Source organism: Gekko japonicus, unplaced genomic scaffold (assembly GCF_001447785.1).
Source record: "Gekko japonicus isolate JY-2015 unplaced genomic scaffold, Gekko_japonicus_V1.1 scaffold501, whole genome shotgun sequence".
NCBI lineage: Eukaryota > Metazoa > Chordata > Lepidosauria > Squamata > Gekkonidae > Gekko > Gekko japonicus.
In genome coordinates this window covers 1,043,170-1,063,013 of record NW_015175985.1, presented here as the reverse complement: position 1 = coordinate 1,063,013, position 19,844 = coordinate 1,043,170, and positions in this window count along the sequence as shown.

The window sequence follows — 19,844 nt, the reverse complement described above, 5'->3', positions numbered from 1 at the left end:
CTGTCTTTTCTTTTTTCAAGGGCTATTAAGTGGTCATGGAAGTGTGCTTTCAGTGTGGAAAACACTGCATGGGGGGTTAAATTTTCCCCTCTCTGTATTCTTCCTTGATCTGGATTAGGGCCCTCCACATCTGTAACAAGCCTTTAAAAGACTAATGAAGCATATTGCTTCAGCGTTAGTGCTTGATATGAAATCATGTTGACTATATTGAATCCTTTGGATATGTGAAGGTATTGTTCCTGTACTCTCTTCTAAGGAAGCGTTCTGTGAAACGATTTTCAAGTCGACCGCATCGTTAAGAAAAGAAAACAAGGAACACCCACATTCTGTATTGGCAAGAACTACGCACACAAGAACTTTGTTTTCACAGGTAATCCTTATTCACTTTGTTTCGTGTTATGAATCATTTTGAATTAGGCTTGGACTTTTCTATTGACTTTATTGTTCTCCATTGGACTTTATATGATTGGAGCTTTATTGGACATTATATGATTGGAATATAATTTGTGAATTGTTTTCATTCTTTTTCATGATTTTTTTGTTTGGCTTTTGAGGATTGCCTGTCTGGCATTTTAGGGAAAGCAGTTTGGAGCAACATCATTGCTTTCTGTCAGTTAAGCTTTGCCTGTTCAACTTCTGCCTGTCCCGCAGCTGTGAAATATTGCTGGTGGGGAAAAGGTGAAGACTGTATATCTAGGAAACACTGCAAGTAGCCAACGTGCAAACAAAATCTCTGTTTTAAATAAGACAACTTTCTGAATACTTAAAGCTCAGTCCTGTCCTAAGACCATTCTGGAATGGTTCTGGATAAAAGCTAAGACTCTATGAGGGGGATTAGTACAGAGATATACTGGACAGGCCCATAGCCAGGATTTTGTGGGTTGTGGGGCAGAAGTTCTCAGTGCAGAAAGGAAAGACAGAATTCTGAGGATTATGACTCAGCTACTGCGGAATCGTGCCTTCTAAAATCAAAGCAAAGAGGCTTCTGCAAACCTTCGCCCTGGAGTGTGACAACAGCAGGCTGAGAAAGCGGGGAGGGGGGATTTTCTGGTAGATGGTATGTGTGGTACTGGAAATACTGTCAGAACCACAGAGCAATCAGTTCCCAACAACAGTCATTCAGAGAATAAAAGTTTATTAAGACATTGAAGATATCCAGGCTCTTAACGGTCTTTGTTAGGACTAACCCAAAAGCGTGCAAAGCTAGCAATTATACCAAGCCCCCCTAACATTTTAATGGTCAAGAGCCAATCAATCCACCCACCCAGCCTTCCACTCATGGTCCTTACATCTGGGGTCAGGGAAGTGTAGCATGCTGCCACTCTACTGCACATAGGGGTCATGGTCTTGTAACCAGGGGTTCCCAAAAATCATCGAGAAGCGGGCTGTCAGATTAATTACAAAAGCCCGTTGTTCCCAATGTGGCACTGTTTGATACTCGCAAGCCTTTTTCATGGGGGAGCCATCCATCTGGGTGAATACTAAAGGCTTGGGAAGGGCTTGCACTGGTACCCCCAGCCCTGTGACTATGGCTGGGTTTATTATATCTCTGGTGCACCCCGAGTCGAGCAGCGCCCTTGCCCTCATCTGGGTGCCTAATTCGGGATTTATTACAGTCACGAAAAACAAAGGGTGGGTGGTTCTCACCAATTTTGGCACAGATTGCTTTCAGACCTGCTGGGTTGCACCCTTCACAGAAGGTCCCAGCCTTTTCCCTGTGGCTGGGTGACTTCTTCTCCACTTGACAAAGCTCCGTCAGGGCTTTCCCCCCACGTCAGCTTGGAGGGCTCTCAATTGCTTGCTGCGCATTGCCCCTGGATTCACCTGTGACCATGAACTGCTCCACTCTGGAGGTCTTTCCCCTCTGGGGGTGAGGTTGGTTGGGCAGTTGGTGGCGTTTTTTTTTTTAAAGGGCCTTAGTTTAGCATTTCGGAGGCGTCCGGGACTTCAGGGAGGCTACTTTGCTCTTTAAACTTTAAAGGTAAGTCCTTACCTTTAAAGTTTAAATGTAAGACAGGGGTTTTTGCGTATGCGCGAAGATCGCCATTCTGTGGATGGCTGCCTATGCGCATGCCCAAACGAAGTAAAAAAAACCCCACCAACCTCCACTGTGTGTGGACGGGCGTATTGTGATGTGCTGTGCAGTCAGGAGGTGAGTGTGATCGCGTTTCAGCCAGCATAAACTGCACCGGTTCCAACTGGTACAGTTTATGCCGGCTGAAACGCCCCGTCTGAACGCACCCCCTGAGTCTTCTCAAACTGTCTATTCTACATAGGTGTTCTTAACCATTTAGCCAATAGAAAGCTGTTACCAGGATAGATCTCTAAATTGCAAGCTGTCAGCTACTTTAGATGACAGTTCTCAGCTGCTGCAAGTTAATCACTTCTGCAAGCTTAAGCAACCATTCTGATAACAAGCTGGCATATGGGGTGATGACTTCTATAGTCAAGAAAGCTAACACTTAGGCAGAAAAACTCTCTTAAAGGAGACAATTTTCTTGACACAGAGTTAGAAGGTATCCTAAAGATCATCTACTCCAACCGCCTTGCTTAGTGCAGGAATCAGTCAACTATAGCCCTCCACTCTGCTTAAAGGAGAGCACACCTTTAAAAATGTTTTTAAATTATTGAAAAAAGCATTTACAGGAGAAATTCTTGTGGGGTTGTGCCTTTAAGAAAGGGGGAAGAGCCCCCAAAAGCCCCATCATAGCTATGGGCCTGATGCTGGTACAGGACTGGGCCCACACCATGCTGGAACAAACTCACTGCTGCAAGTGCTGTTTAGGGCCAGGAATGGCAGCACCTCACCTGTCTTTGGGACTTGTGATTTTTAGATGAAAATAGAAAATGGAGACACCTGAATGCAGCAAATCTGAAATGCTGCAAAGCTACTGGGAGTCGCAATCCTCAGAGACAGTCTTTATACATTGTCACTGCAAGTGCATGGATGATGGTTATGAAACATGAAAAAAAGAAAACAAACAGGTAGGACATGGCCAATGCTCCCTCTAAGCTGTGGAGTCGTGTGAGCAAAAATTCTACTTTGTGAGCTCCTGGCATTAAAGTTGTGAGCAAGTGATTTGGCTACTGCATAAATCAGTTTGCTCTGGAGCCATCCTTCCTGAGCTAAGAAAAAAATGTGTAAGCCGGAGGATAAAAAACTGTGAGCTAGCTCACACTAACTCAGCTTAGAGGGAACACTGCTTAGGAGTGTCCCGCCTTTCGCTTATTCTCCAGATCGTCCCATTTTATGGGGTAGACTCTAAAATAAGGGTATGGGATCCATTGGTTCCCACACTAACTCAGCTTACAGGAAACACTGGACATGGCCACAACCATTACCCTTAACACAGTGATCAAGGCACAGAGCTGGGCCCAGCAGGGACATTCCTAGGCTGCAGATAACATTCATTAATTGCTTTAAAAGTCATATAAAGTGAGAGTCGAAGCTTATTTGCAAAGGCAAAGAACCAAGATTTGAATCACAAGTTTCAAATACTTCAGCAGCCTTTTGCTTACATAGAGTATTAAAGCTTAGCATAGTAGAAAGGGGAATCTTCTTCCCCCGTAGCTACAAGAGTATTTAATTAACCTTAACTTTGGGTAAGATCTTCTGTTCATTTTCGGATATTGCATTTTAATGGTGCTTAGAGTAACTGCATAGCTCTTAAAATCTGCTCTTTTAAAAATCATGCCTTGAATAGGTATAGGTATATCATGGCAAAGGCAATCAGTCCAATATTTTAAGTGAAAACGCCCCCCCTCCACCTTAATCAGAATCCAAGTTGTACTTGTTACCAACTTCTCTCTTTCAGAGCCCACAGGTATTACTGGAGGTTGAGTGGAGGTGGGAACAGTGGAAAATGTGCCCTGCTGTTTCTGTTTAATTCCAGGAATCATTCCAGCATGGATAATAACCAATGACTTCAGTTTGCCATGTCAAATACAAAGGTATTTTGCTGTATTAAAAATGATTACTCTCTCTTATAAAACTGGCCCTTTTTTGATTACTGAATGACAAAGCTGCCCGTTGAATGCAATGACTTGGGTAAAAGGAGTCAATCACTTTTTCATAAAGATTGGAAGGAAGATAAGTGCCAGGAATCACTTTCTGAATCACCATCAAACAGCATGAATACAAGTATAAGGAAGCACAGGGCAGATCTTTTTGTTTTACGCTAATAATCTACCCCCTCCCATTATAGGCTATTTTAAGTAACACTATTGTGTAGCATATACATTTAAAATACTTTCAGTCCTGCAAAAGGGCTCAGAACTTGGCTCAACTGTTACCATTTAAGAATATGTTTTCAAGCTGCACTTGCAATAGTTTGGAGGGTGAGTGGGACTCCTGGCAAACATCAGATTGGGTCAACTCTGGTGTGATGGGTGTTAAATGTGTGGCAGGACATAAAACGCTTTGAGCTACGCATTTCTGCTGGACAGAACTTCTCTATTCAAAGCAAACGGGACAATAAATTTTAGACAATCCATTGAGATGTTTTCCAGCTATGTGAAATCCTCTTGTTTTGATAATCTCTGGGTGTCTGTGAAATAAGAGGGTGTGAACTTTATTGGAACCAAAGCAGAACCTCTTTTGGCTCCTTCTTGGTCAAAATTACAACAAATATGGAAAGTAAAACTACAGAAGAGTGACCTTTGTCCACAAGTGGCTGTCTCAGAATTCCTTGGCATTTTAGCAGGGGAACATGGCCCAACTATCTACCGGCCACAGTCTACCAATATACCAAGCTTCGTATTATTAACAGTAGAGATAGGACTTTGCCCCCACAGTTGGAATGAAGACAGACACAAATATGGATTTAACAAGGGCCACTTTATTAACTATTTATGGCCCCGGTCACACGTAAGGGTTTGGGCCGGAAGAGGGATGGATCGGGGCCGCAGCAAACGGGCGCGATCCCACCGCAACATCTGTGAAGCGTTGCGCACCCATCCCCGATCCGGCCCTTCAGGCCAAAAATCCATACTTAAAATAAACCACCTACTGAGGTGGACTTTCCCTGTATGTGTTGCCTTCTTCCAATACATAGATATAGTTTATAGGGCTTATATGGAATTTTCAGGGGTGTGTGTGGCTGCAATACGATGAGGAGTTTAGGATGCGTGCAGCTGTGGACCCAGCCCTGCCTAGCTGATGTCCTCAGCCATGCCCTCCTTGGGGGAATGCTCTGATAGTGGCCATATTACCCAGTGGTCGACTGGAGAATCCACATCATGCCCCGGGGGGGGGGCAGGGTGTTCAACCCCGGTTGCTGTGCTAGAAGTTTGCATCTCAAGGGGTCTGCTGCCTGTTCACCTGGAGGATTTTGAGCTTCTGGGTTTTGCCTTTGAGGGTCAGATTTACATTGACAGGGCTTTCCCCATGGGTTGCTCAATTTCCTGTTCAGCTTTTGAGCATTTCAGTTCTTTCTTAGAGTGGGCATTGAAGGTCAGGTCTGACCTGAAGGACACGGTTCACTATTTAGATGATTTTCTTTTTGTTGGGCCAGCGGGATCAGGGAGGTGCCATTATCTGCTTCAGTCTTTTATGGAGCTGGCTGGGGAGCTGGGGGTCCCCCAGGCTCATGAAAAAACAGAAGGGCCATCTCCCATTTTGACATTTTTGGGCACTGAATTGGACACAATTCACCAAACTTCCCGTTTACCTGAGGACAAGCTTGCCCAACTGAGAGCTCAGGTGGCAGGCTTTCTGGCCAAAAGGAAGGCTACTCTTTTGGAGCTGCAGCAGCTGGTGGGCCATTTAAACTTTGCCTGCCAAGTGGTGGCTCTAGGGAGGGCATTTTTGCGCAAGTTGTGTGGTGCAATGTCCGGTTTGCAGAAGCTGCACCACAGGCTTAGGATCAGTGCAGGCATGAGGGAAGACCTGGTGGTCTGGGAGAAGTTTTTGTGTGAATTCAATGGGGTCTCTTTTTGTAGGGAGGGTTTGGGCCGAGAAGGGCGTCTTCAGGTGACCTCTGATGTGACTGGTTCCATAGGCTTTGGAGTTTATTTTAGGGGTCACTGGTGTGCTGCCAAGTGGCCTGAAGCTTGGGTCCAAGGCTGCATTTTCTGGGACTGGATATTTTTGGAATTCTTCCCAATCTTGGTGGCTTTATGGGTCTGGGGTGACCAGCTGGCCAATAGTGCAGTACACTTTTGGTGTGACAACTTGGCAGTGGTTCAACTCATCAACTCTCTGACCTCCATTTCTTCTAAAGTTGTTTGGTTTCCAGTTGCACCACGGTGAAAATGGACATGCTTCCCAGAATGCCCGCTTCTTTGATCTTTCTAAGGGGTCTCTGGACTGTCTGATGCTGTCCAAGACCCCTCTGCCCTTCAGGGAAGGGGGAGCAGAGCAAGAGGCTTGATTCAGGGCCCCCAGTGGAGCGACTGCGCACAAGTGAGAGCCCTGGATCGCCTCCAATGTGGAGATCAAGAGGACGCTCATGGAGACATGGGCTTTTAGCTATCGCTTCCCACGCGGGGGGGGGTGGGTAGAAACCCAGCCAAAATCAACAACAACTAGACTGTGGTAACAACAACTGCTCTAAATAAGAAAAGACTGCATTTCTAAATAAACTGCTTTAGCCCCTTTAATCGTCAAACATCTCTTAAAGGCAGAGGTGGGGGGTCCCCCCCCCATCTTTACCAAACAACAGCTAAAAAGAAAAGACTGGCATTAAACTTCTATCTTTACCCTTGGGCTTAAGCTGAGAAGGAAAGGTTGGTTTCCCCTTTAAGTTTTGCAATGCTCTCAACTTTTGATTGGAAACTTGTAGATTCCAGCAACCTGTAAACTCTTGATTGGAATCCTGGAAACTCAAGTAGACTCTTGCAATGCTCCCAATTTTCCCCCTATTTGGGGTAGAGTGTGGACCCCTCAGAAATGGACATGGCAAGGATGCCTCTTGTCCCCTTTGCTATTTATCTTCGTGCTCGAAACTATGAACGAGGTGATTAGAATCAATGAACAAATTAGAGGCCTTAAGCTAAGAGGGGAATTCAAATTGTTGGCATTCTCAGACGATTTAGTCTTCATCTTAGGGAATCTTCTTGATTCTATAAATTCTATAAATAAATTAACTTGCAACAAGAATATGGGACAGTAGCAGGTTTGAAAATCAATGTCAACAAAACAAAAATTATGACAAAGAATATGACTGAGAAATATTCAATAGCATTACAAGAAAAATCAGGGTTCAAACTACAAAAAAAGTTAAATATCTAGGAATAACCTTGACCAATAAATGCAGTTCTTTAATGGAAAATAATTATATGGAAATATTGAAAACAATTTAAAAAGATCTGGAAAAATGGAAAACCTTGCAAATTTCCTTTATGGGCAGAATAGCTTGGATCAAGATGAACATTTTACCAAGACTCGTGTTTCTTTTCCAAACCATACTGATTGTTCAAAATCAAACCTATTTTAAAGAACTGGACAAAATAATGACACAGTTCATTTGGCAAGGGAAAACACCAAGAATAAAACTTAAAGCTTTACAAGATACCAAAGATAGACCTGTCTTTGCCCTTCCGAATTGGCTTTTATATTACAAATCAGCTGCACTTGCCTGGATTAAATAATGGATTACATTGGAAAATGAGAGATTATTAAAATTATAAAGCCATGAATTGTTACTGGGATGGCATGCCTTTTTATGGTATGGTAAAATGGGTTCCCATAAATATTTTAAGCAACATTGGCTTAGAGCTGCATTAATGAAAGTTTAGGAACCAGTTTTAAAGCAATTTTATTTGAAGAAATCAAGACTGATAGCTCCTTTAGAAGCTTTTACAAACCCGAAGGTATATCAAGAAGACCAGAAAAAAACGATAAATGGATTTATTAGATTCACAATTTAATTTGAAACCAATATCCGATTTATCATGGTGGCAAAATGCTCAAATAGAGTCCAGATATATTAAAGATAAAACTGTAGGATTTAATAAAAATCTGTTAGAAATTGAAAAAATATTGATATGTGTTGACCAGAATTTTATTTAAAAAATGTATGTTTTGTTGTTAGACTATAAGATGTATGATGAAACTGAAGACTGTTATGATTCACTGGGCAAGAAATTTGGGACATAATATTGAATTAGACCAATGGTCACAGATATGAAAAAATATAAAAATTACAAAAGCAATTCCGTATAAAGAGAATATCTATAAAATGTTTTATAGATGGTATGTTACACCTGAGAAATTAGCTTAGTATGGTTCTAAATGTTCTAATATATGTTGGAATTGCCAAAACAAAGTAGGATCCTTCTTTCACATGTGGTGGTTGTGTGATAAAACAAAGAAATATTGGGCCTGGATTCATGAGATTTTGCAAAAAATCTTAAAATGTACAATAGCTTTCATCCCAGTAATTTTCTTATTGAACATTTTACCAGATACTTGTAAAAGAGATGATTGTTACCTTATAATGTACATAATCACCTCTGCCAGGATTTTATATGCTAAATATTGGAAGAGCCCTGAGGTTCCAACCAAAGAAGAAATTATTAACACGATTCTGGAAGCGGCTGAACTGGATAAACTAACTTTACTATTGAAAGGACATACAGAAAATACATTTGAAAATACATGGGTAAGATTTTACAGATGGTATGAAAATTTTGATAACTCAAAGCAATGAACAACTGTCTAATACAAAGGCAAAAAAAGAATTTTTTTATCTAATAGCAACTATAAATTGGAATTTTTGTAAACGGCATAGAAAAAATGTTAGAAATATGATGGGACAATGTAAACTGGTGGACTGGTGTACCTCCTGATGGCACCTGGTATTTCTGGCCACTGTGTGGCACAGAGTGTTGGACTGGATGGGCCTTTGGCCTGATCCAACATTGGCGTCTCTTATGTTCTTATATTAATTCCCCCCGTAAATGTTTGTATGTTTGTTTGTTTTATATGTATCAATATAATAAAAAAGTATTATAAAAAATTATTCGAGAGTTATGGGCCTTGTTTGCCTTTTCACGTTACGCTGTTTGCAGCTGAATATTCTTTTCCTTGCCAACCATGTCTGGGGGGTGAATAACGGGGTTGCAGACACTCTGTCTTGCAAACAGATGGAGAGGTTTTGCCAACTGGACCTGAAGGCAGATCTACACCAACCGGGAAGCGTCAGGAACTATGGTAGCTTGGCAGGTTGAAGCTAACAGGGCCATCAAGCTGGCTTTAGCCCCAAGTACTCAGAGAGCTTCTGGTCGCATGGTCCGACAGTTTCTGGCCTTAAGGGGGCAGGTAGGGCTACAGGATATATGGCCGATTTCCGTGAACCATCTGCTCAAAATTTTCTGTTATGCTGAAAGGTAAGGACCTGGCTGTCAAATCCATTAGGTCACAGCTTGCTGGATTAGCGTTTCATAGCAAGGCCTGCGGTTTCCCAGTCTTTACTGCTGATTTTCAATTGCAAAAAATGCTAGAGGGTTGGGTTTGGGAGGCCAGCTCACACTGGGACTCAAGGCAACCTATTTTGCCCGGGGTGTTGAAGGGGCTATTTAGCATGTGGTCCCAGGTATGTAGTTCGGATTTTGAGATCCTCTTATTTCGCACTGCTGCACTGACTGCATTTTTTGGCGCTTTTCTGGTCAGTGAGTTGGTCCAGCACTTGACCCTTTGAAGAAGGCAATGCAAGTGGGAGATATTTCTTCTGAAGGGAACGGGGTGATCGAAAACCGATCAGAAAGGAAAAGGGAGAGAGGTAGCCTTGGTTTTTTTGTGTGGATGGGGACCTCTGTCCTGTCAGGGCCCTGTGTCAGTATGTGGACCGGCAGGGTCTAGAGGAGGGGCCCCTCTTCCGGCACAGAGATAGGTCGCCTTTAACTAAATATCAATTTTGGGCAGTGACATCTCAGGCCCTGAGCAAGCTGGGTTTGTCCGGCATGCACTTTGGCACTCACTCCTTCAGGATCGGTGCAACCTCCACCACTGCTGCTATGGGCTACTCCAGTAAGGCCATTCAGAGGGTGTGTGTGTGTGTGCTTGGCAGCTTATAAGGCTTACTGTTCGGCCTTTGGTGGTGCCCTAGTGTGTGTTCTTTTCTAACATTGTTCTGTTGCTATTGTGGGTTCTAGGTTTGTGAAGTGAATCAGACTCAGGCAGCTCTTAACCAAGTGATTTCAACTTTATAAACAAGAATGATTCAACACGAAAAACCATAGGAGCCTGAGCTCCTTTTAAACATCCCGGGCTAGGAAGGCCACGCCCAGTGAAACGGTAAGTACCAATCATATTTACAGGATAACAAAAAATGGGATTTGTTCCCTCCAAGTATTCTGCTTAACTAGGATTGGTCTGCTGTTGGGAGCAGCCAATAGGAATGTGCAGTTCAGGATACCATAGTCTCTATGAGCCCCAGACTGAAGCTCAGCAGGCAAGACCATAGTCCCATACATAACAGTTTGTTGGATCCAGCGTGGAGGCTTTGGATTCTCATGGCAGCCCATCATGCAGAAAGATCGGGGATGGGGTACCAGATTTGCCTGAATGATTGTGCCTTCATCGAGTGGCTCGGGAGACAGGGTCTGCGCTGGACCGGGCTTATGCCCCTGTTGTTTGTTTATTTGTTTGTTAAATTTATATCCCGCAGCTCCCCGCTGAGGCAGGCTCAGGGCGGCTTACAATGTTGTTGTTGTTCAGTCGCACAGTCGAGTCCGACTCTTCGCAACCCCATGGACTAGATCCCGCCAGGCCCTCCTGTCTTCCGCTGTCCTCTGAAGTTTGCTCAGTTTCATGTTCGTTGCATCAATGACACTGTCCAACCATCTCATCCTTTGCCGTCCCCGTCTTCTTTGACCTTCAATCTTTCCCAGCATCAGGGTCTTCTCCAGTGAGTGCTCCCTTCTCATTTGGTGGCCAAAGTATTTGAGCTTCATTTTCATTATCTGGCCTTCCAGGGAACAGTCAGGGTTGATTTCTTTTAGGATTGACTGATTTGATCTTCTTGCAGTCCAAGGGACTCTCAAGAGTCTTCTCCAGCACCATAGTTCAAAAGAATCTATTCTTCGGCGCTCGGCCTTCCTTATAGTCCAGCTCTCGCAGCCATACATGACTACTGGGAATACCATTGCTTGGACCATGCGTATTTTTGTTGGCAGGGTGATGTCTCTACTTTTTATCATGCTGTTTAGGTTCGCCATCGCTTTCCTCCCAAGCAGCAGGCGTCTTTTAATTTTATGGCTGCAGTCACAGTCTGCGGTGATTTGATATCTCTTAAAACAGTGACATATAATAAAACACAAATTAATTAAAATAACAATATATAAAATTGTACATATTCAACAGATGTTAATGGCAGATGGTGTCGATCTCTCAGCATTAAATGGTCACCTGCCACCCTAGTCCAGGCTCATGCCAGGTGTTGGTGCTGATGGTGATGTTAGGGCCAGGGCCAGGATATTAAAGGCAGCACCCTCATTGAAAGCCTGGTGGAAGAGCTCTGCTTTACAGGCCCTGTGGAACTGTAAGAGTTCCCGCAGGGCCCTGATATCATCCGGGAGCTCATTCTACCAGTAAGGGGCCTCCCCAGAAAAGGCCCTGGCCCTTGTTGCAGCCAGCCTGTCTTCTTTAGGGCCAGGCAACTTTGTGATCCCAATCTTAGTGCTCTCTGGGGGACATGTGGGGAAAGGTGGTCCCTTAGGTAAGTAGGCCCCTGACCATATAGGGCTTTAAAGGTAAGAGCCAGCACCTTGAACCAAATCTGATATGCTATTGGCAGCCAATGCAGTGCTTTTTTTTCTTTCAAATTTATACCCCGCCCTCCTCGCAAGCGGGCTCAGGGCGGCTTCCATAAAAGCATAAATACATTAAAATTACACAATTTTTAACCATACAATAAAAACATTATAAATACAAAGTGCTGGTGGCTGTTAAATTAACCTAGCAGGTATATTGCTAGAGTACATTTCCACTGCCCAGATGTCCCACGATGTTTCTGCTCATAATCATTTAGATGTTAAAACCACAGACCAAGCTCTGCAGTAATGGCCTGCAATAGGGGCCTGCAGTAATGGTTTGCAGTAGTGGTAGCCCCTAATTAAATGCCTGGCGGAAGAGCTCCGTCTTACAGGCCCTGCGGAACTGCAAAAGGCCCTGCAGGGCCCTGATCTCCTCCGGGAGCTCGTTCCACCAGGTAGGGGCCACCACTGAAAAGGCTCCGGCCCTGGTCATAGCTAGCTTGGCCTCCCACTTCAGTGAAAGCCACTCTGTTATTGCTAGTACAGTGTAGAGTGTCAATTAACATTGTAGACATTGAGCTTTCTATTGTGCAATGGGGAGAACAGAATGCATGTGCCTGTTCATTGTGCAAGCCTTCTTTACCAGAAGGAGAGGCTCCAATACAACCTCTATGTGAGCTAACCACCCCTTATTAAAAGATTGGCCACTTCTGAGATCAAGAAGAACAAGGATAATTCAAGAGGGGTAACTGTATTAATCTGATGAAGCAACAATACACAAGAGTGTTATATCACTTTCAGGACATACAAGTTTTTATTCTAGCATAAGCTTCCATGAGGGGTGGAATGGTATAGTATAGCCTGATCTCAATGACATATTTGAAGCTAAGCAGGGTTGGCACTTGGACAGGAGACCACCAAGGAAGACTTTGCAGAGGAAGGCAATGGCAAACCACCTCTCCTTAATCAGTTGCCTTGAAAACCTTACAGGGTCACCATAATTGGCTGCAACTTAACAAACTTTACACACACACACAAGTTTTCATCAGATATATATATTGGGCCCTGCCCAGGCAGACAGATACACACCAAGTTATAGGAGCAAAAGACTGGAAGAAGAATCTTTTCGTTGGGATTTCCTATGAGGTTATATGAGGACAATGCAAAATGTCATTTTATTGCAGGTTCCCATTGGTTCAATGTTCCTGATCTCAATAATCCCAAATATGTCACCTTGACATATTGTGCACTATCAAGCAGCTTATTTTTTTAAAGGAACAGAGTCCTCTTCTGTTGGCAGCTTCATATAACATTCCACTGAGATGCCAAAATTTTGTAGTTCTCCTCAGTAAGAGATGATCATGGGGCCACTCTCTGGGGAAGGATTTTCATTCTTGGCCTCTGCCTCAACATTAAATGAAAAATGTAATATTTCATTAAACATAGCTCTTCATGACTTTGCAGGTTTCTTAGCATAAAACATGCCTCTTCCTTAGTTAATAGGTCTGCACATCCTAAGCGGATAATTATTAGAAATAAAAGGGGGAAAAGAAAACTAAAAAAAACCCCTCTTACGTTTCCTGTTAGCTTGCAAATGAGAAGATCCAGATCTGAAATATGGGTTCTCAAGACAAGGATTCAGTCTGGCTCAGGAAGTACCTGCAATGTATGTAATGTAACACCTTCTGAAGGATTTAGCAAATGGAGGGACAGAGTTGGATTTTGGGACATTTCAAAAGAACTGTTTTCTGAATACGTAGCAAGGCAATTGAAATCTTCCTGCAGGATATTAGTGTAAAAAATCAAAATGTATGCTCTCAGCCATTTAACCAATTCTACTGGGGTACTTCTGGAATTCCAGACATCATACTGAAATATGATATCAAGTATTTGTGCAGATATGGTGAGGGATATGATGTCCCTGTGAATCTAGCTGAGGAGAAGCAGGGCAGGTGAGAAAGGGGAAGGAACCTCAAGCTGTCTATCTCAAGCCACAGTGTGCTACAGCTATTGTCACATCCAAAGCTTTTCCAGCCTTTTGGATTTTTCCTAGAACCCTTTTGCTGCCATCTTCAGTTTCTGGCAGTATTCTTCAGGAGAGTTCAAACAAACAGATCCTTTAGACTATTTATACGATTAAAAATAGAGATTCCAAAACTCATTTGCCAAAGCTAGGCTTCATCCAAGCAGACTATCAACAAACATAGTCTGACTCCATGTTCCTCCCCAAGAGGAAGCCTATCAAACATCACTAATTTTGCAGAGCGGATTGAACATATGGACATGATCATATTGTTCAGACTATTGTGGCTACTACAAATCGATGAAAATGTAAATCATTAGTATGACACTGCACCGATACCTAATCTCCAGGAGGCAGACAAAATATCTGAAACACAACAGTTAGACATATATTAAACATAGATAAAAGAAGCCATTTTGCTATGGGAGGCGGGGAAGGCTTTCTGGTCTTTGCTGAGACCTCATAAAACCAAGCCACATATACATTCTGCTCTGAGGAAAACTGGTTTGTATACAGCAGCCTGTTAACTAGGAGCATGAACTAGTTCAGTCTCCAAAATATTTATGAGATCAGCTACATACCCACAACGTATATTATTCATACAGCATTACTGATATGCAATATGTGTAATATGCATAGGAAGGAAATGCTTCCTGAATTCTCAGCATACATACCACATTGCCAAAAGTATCTAATTGTATGTGCAATGTACAGATGACGTTGCCTTATGCCAATTCAGAGTGGACCATGTAGTTCAATACAAACCATTAGCCTTGGGTCTCAGGCTGAGAAAGGTCTTGCCCAGCACTTGCTACCAAAGATCATTTAACATTAATCTTCTGCACATGCTCCATCATTGACCACATAGGCACATAGAGAGACAAAACCTGCTGAGGGAAAATCAGCATGGCTTCTGCAAGGGGAAGTCCTTCTTCACCAATGTTTTGGAGTCTTTGAGAAAGTGAACAAGCATGTAGATATACTTGGACTTACAAAAGGCTTTTTACAAGGTACCTCACCAAAGTATCCTGAGTAAACTTAGTAGTCATGGGCTAAGAGGACAGGTTTATTATGAATTAAAAACTGGTTATTAGTGAGTAGGACTCAAAAACCTTTATAAATAAAACATTCTTTCTTTCCTTTAGCTAAGGTCTAATACTTAACTTCTCCTCCATTAAAGAGTAGCATTCACTTAAGCAAACACAAAATCCCAAGAGCAGTCCATCTCTTAACACCTCTCTGGTAGATATCTAGCAACATGTCTCAAACTTTCAAAATAGTATCCTTTAATGTGCATGGCCTGAATTGTGCCATAAAAAGAAAATGTGTTCTTATCAACCTATTGAAGCTTAAACCAAATATTGTAATGCTGCAAGAAACACATCTTAGGAAAACAAAACAGATGGTGTTTCGCTTTAACAAATTTCAGAATCGATATCTTGTATCCAGCACGTCCAAATTGAGAGGAGTTGCTATCCTCTTAACACATGATCTCTGATTTATGCTCTCAGCCAAATTATGTGTCCCTCAAGGCAGATACCTCTTCATAAAAGGCCATATGGATGCCTGTCCAATCACCATAGCCACAGTCTATGTGCCCAATAATGAGCAACTTGAATTTATCCAAAACTCGTTAGACAAACTTAAATCATTTGCTATGGGTGACATTGTTTTTGGGGGGCGACTTCAACTATATCATTGACAATGACATGGACAGATGGCACTTTAATTTAAATAAAAACACCCTAAACAGAAACTCACCAAATTAGCCACTATCTTTAAAAACCATAATCTTACAGACATATGGCTACTCCACAAATTCAAAAAAGATTATACATACTGTTCTGCAAGGCACAATGTCCACACCAGAACTGACCTAATTTTAGTATCCTCCTCCCTTACCAATCAAGTTATTTCAGCCTCTATTGAACCATCCCATTGGTCAGACCATGCATGGCTAGATTGCGAAATAGCATCTAATGATAACAGGGCACAAATCAGGCAATGGTCTCTTAATTTATCTCTATTAAATGACCCACAAATCAGAAATGACATTAAACAGGAAATCAATCATTATTTCACTGAAAATAACCAAGGTGACATTTCCCCTTCAATCAGATGGGATGCGATGAAGCCTGTTCTCCGGGGAATCCTAATTTCAAAAGCCACCTACCTGAAAAAAAGAAGACAACAGTTAGGACTTAACATAAAAACTAAAATCCAAAATTTGGAATGCCTCTTTAAAGAAAAGGGCTCCAATGATAGCTACAAACAACTTCTCCTAGAACGCAAGAACTTAACCCTACTTGAAACATCTACAATTAGAAAACATCTAGTCTACATGAAACAGAAATACTGGCAAAAATCCCCACACACTCTAAACCTACTGGCTCATAAAATAAAGGAACAAAAACTTTCCAATTAGAATTAAGGGGGGGGATACTCTTACTAATTCAGACTCCATCATTAAAACCTTTGCAAATTACTATACTACTCTGTATAAGGCGCATATCTCTCAGGAAGCTTCCACACAACCTATCCATCCGGATTTTCCTGTACACACTGTCTTAAGTGACAGGCACAGATCCTCCATAGACAAACCGTTTACAGAACAAGAAATATTGGACACTATTAAAACTCTTAAACTGCATAAATCACCAGGCCCGGATGGATTTCCATCTGAATTTTACAAATGCTTTGCCTCTATCTTGACAGGACCATTGACTAAAACATGCAACCATATCTTAGAAACAGGCAACTTACCTCCATCCTGGCGACAGGCAATGACAGTAGTACTTCCCAAAAAAGGCAGAGATCCCTTACAACAATCTTCCTACAGACCTATATCCTTGTTAAATCAAGACCTCAAGATATTCACGTCTGTGCTAGCAAAACGCCTCAACAATATAATATCAACATACATTCACCCAGACCAGGTGGGTTTTATACCTCAAAGGGATCTGGCATTCAAAACACTTCACACATTCTCCAGCACTGCAATATAACAAAACTCCCTTTGACCTTCCTCTCTCTTGATGAGGAAAAGGCCTTCGACACGGTAGAGTTCATGTATCTTTTTCATATACTACAAGAGATGTGCTTTGGTTCTAAGTTTACTACAGCCATAAAATCGCTCTATGCAAACCCCATGACCAAACTGAAGATTAATGGCTCTGTTTCAGATCCCATAGAACTCTGTAGAGGGACCAGACAGGGATGCCCACTGTCTCCGCTTCTCTTTGCATTGGCAGTGGAGCCCCTAGCAAATGCAATTAGAAGTAACTCGCTGGTATTTGGAATGAAAATAAGAGATTCTGAGTACAAAATTTCGCTATTTGCCAATAACATGTTGCTCTACTTAATCAACCCAATAACTTCCTTTCCGGAACTCTTAAAATCCTAAATTCCTTCAACTCCATTTCAGGATTTCATATTAATAACTCCAAGTCCCAACTGCTTTTCTTACATATTCCTCCTATGGAAACTACTGTCCTAAAACAGATGTATAACTTTAAATGGGTTTCAACACACTTACCGTACTTAGGGATTAACCTTCCTGTAGACATCTCAAAGCTAATTCCCCTGAACCACCAAACCATGCACAAAGAACTGGGCCACACCATTTTTAAATGGAACAAACTGCATCTCTCATGGATGGAATGTTTCAATCTAATTAGATCATTCAGTCTCCCAAAATTTAGTTTTCTTTTCGGAACAATCCCAGTAGCTATTCCTCCAGCCCTGATCTATAAATGGCAATCTGACTTGTTAAACTTCCGTTAGGATTGAAAGAGGCATAGAATAGGTCTTCAAATATTAAGGAAGCCCAAATCTGAGGGTGGGTTCAATCTTTCTGACCTCTCTCTGTACCAAAAGGCAACTCTAATTTCAAACATAGTAAAAATGCAACTCACCAATTCTCCTCCAGACTGAGTTCGACTTTGTGTAGACCTTATTCATCCATATCCTTTAGAAAATTTGATATGGAGCAATGAACCCATTCAGCAAACAATTGTTTTTCACAATGCATTTATCTACCCTTCTGTTCGTCTCTGGAGTTCACTTGCTGGTAAACTCTTACCAAAAATCTCCCGCTATTCCACCTTCACCAATCAACAATGGTTTCTTGAGAATGTACCCATAGCAGTCCGTAGCAGTTGGAAAAATAGCAGATTAACACGCTATTGTGATATTTCCACTAGACAGGGACTTCTTCCAAAAGCAGAACTAGAAAAAATCTTGGGCCAATCAATCCCTTGGTTTCTCTGTCTGCAATTACAACACATCTGCAGTCAACACAAAATACCCACTCTCCTTATACAGCTACACATGGACCTAGAGCTCATCCTAAAACTGTATGACTCCCAGAATCATAGTCTGGTCTCCGCCCTATACCAATTATTGTTAAAAGACTTACCCTCTAAACCCATGTCCTATCAAGTAGCCTGGCAAAAGGACTGGGACACCTTACTCACTGAGGAAGTCTGGTCCACTCTTTGGAATTCACAGAATTTCAAATCCTCCATTGCCTCTGTGGAACTTCAAATGTTAAAAATCATGACCCAATGGTACCTCACCCCACAAACGATCTCTTTTATGTGCCCATCCAAACCTTCTTTCTGATGGAAAGGCTGCCAGCAACAGGGCACATTTGCCCACTGCAGGTGGCATTGTGAAAAAATAAAAGCATTTTGGGATATAGTCTTACACCACATCAAAGCCATAACAGGTATCACTGTTCCATTCAACCCTGAAACACTATTCTTAAAATACTAGCCAGATGATTTGGATTTACGTCAATCAAAATCTACTATTGATGTCATGTTCTCTGCGGCAAAGCTTGCTATCACCTCATGCTGGCGGGAAGCTACTCCCCCTAATCTGAAACTATGGTTTAAAAAGTTATGGGATCAATATTTCATGGATAAAATTACAGACGAAATAAACATGTCACAAATAAAACCTGCTAAATCCAATTTTGACAGTAAATGGTTCCCGATACTTGATTTCCTTTCACAGAATGAATTCATATCTTTGGAATGGTCACAACTGCAGCAATGGTTATGACTCTTGGCTTCTTCTCTTCGTTCTGTTCTATCCACATTGATTTTTCAAGAAGAAATTTATCACCACCTCTTAACATATTCTCACTTATCACTATGTTTTTAGCACCAGAACTTTATTGTACAAGCGGCTCATTATAACTTGATCATGGATCCTCTCTAACACTTTCATTCTAGTTAGTGGTATTATGAAAATTTCTAAATGTAGTTACAATGTACCAGAATTTGAATAATGGCAGTACTCTTGTTCATTTAAAATCATTGTTAAAATATGTTAACAATGTTTACGTTTTACGCTTTTGGATACTTCTGCTTACCAAAACTCATGTTTGATGTATTGTTGATTCATTTTTCATTATTACTAAATAAAAATTACCCCAAAAAAACCCTCTGGTTAAATGACAGGAAGCAAAGAGTAGGAATAAATGGACAGTTCTCACAATGAAGAGAAGTAAACAGTGGGGTCCCACATGGATTGGTATTGGGGCTGGTAATATTTGGTTGAAGACAGCAACAGTACAGCATGTAGTCTGGCACTCTCGTACCCTCCATCCTCTGCAAGTCCTCCCTAGGAGGCTTGTGAAATCTTAAATTTTCTCGCCATCTTGGAATGGATTGAATTATTGCTGATGTATGCACTGTGTGTTTTATTGTATAATTAGGAGCAAGGCCCATTGTAGGAAGAAATACAACAAGCTCTAGAAGGAAGAAGCTCCAGATGAGTGTCCTGGCTGTGGCTGGTGGGGTGGCAGAGAAAAGGGGAAAATGGAGGGAGGCAAGCCATGTTTATTTCCTTCTGCTTAGCTATAAGGCAGGGCTGTCTCAAATCATTTTGCTGCCCCAAGTGGGTAGTATGGGAGCAAAGCCTCATGGTAACAGGTATGGTTCCCTCCATCCCTGACTTATGTTAATTTGGGGGTTATGCAGTGGCAGCTAAGGTAGAAAAGCACCTCCTCCTATGCCATGTTTTCTGGGTTGCAAGGGTCTGGAAAGCGGTTCCATAGCCAGTTACAGGGTTGCCAACTCTGGATTGGGAAATACCTGTAGATTTGAGGGAAAGA